This window comes from Triticum dicoccoides, chromosome 5B (genome assembly GCF_002162155.2).
Source record: "Triticum dicoccoides isolate Atlit2015 ecotype Zavitan chromosome 5B, WEW_v2.0, whole genome shotgun sequence".
Lineage (NCBI taxonomy): Eukaryota > Viridiplantae > Streptophyta > Magnoliopsida > Poales > Poaceae > Triticum > Triticum dicoccoides.
The window spans coordinates 245,182,957-245,183,306 of NC_041389.1; positions in this window are offsets into that span (position 1 = coordinate 245,182,957).

Consider the following 350-nt stretch of genomic DNA (forward strand, 5'->3'; position numbering starts at 1 on the left):
TATTAGGATTTTTCTATTTTGGCAGAATTATTTTAAAAAAAGTCTCCCGGACCACACTGGGCCGAAGGCCCAGCCGGCCCGCTCCGCCGCCGCCTTCCCCGTTGAGCGTCGCCGTGCCCACGGCGAACTCCTCTCGGAGTCCGGCTCCGAGCCGCCCCGTCGCCCCTGCCCCAAGCCACCACCCTCCGGGCCCCTTTAAAGACCGAGCGCCACCGCCCCTCGTCCCCCGGTGTATCCGTGTGATCATCCCACGGTTCGCCACCCAGGCTCAAAGGGATCATAAGATTATTCATGCTAGAAACTTCCGTGTGCAGCCACAAGCTATTATGGGCTCTAACATAGTTGAGTAG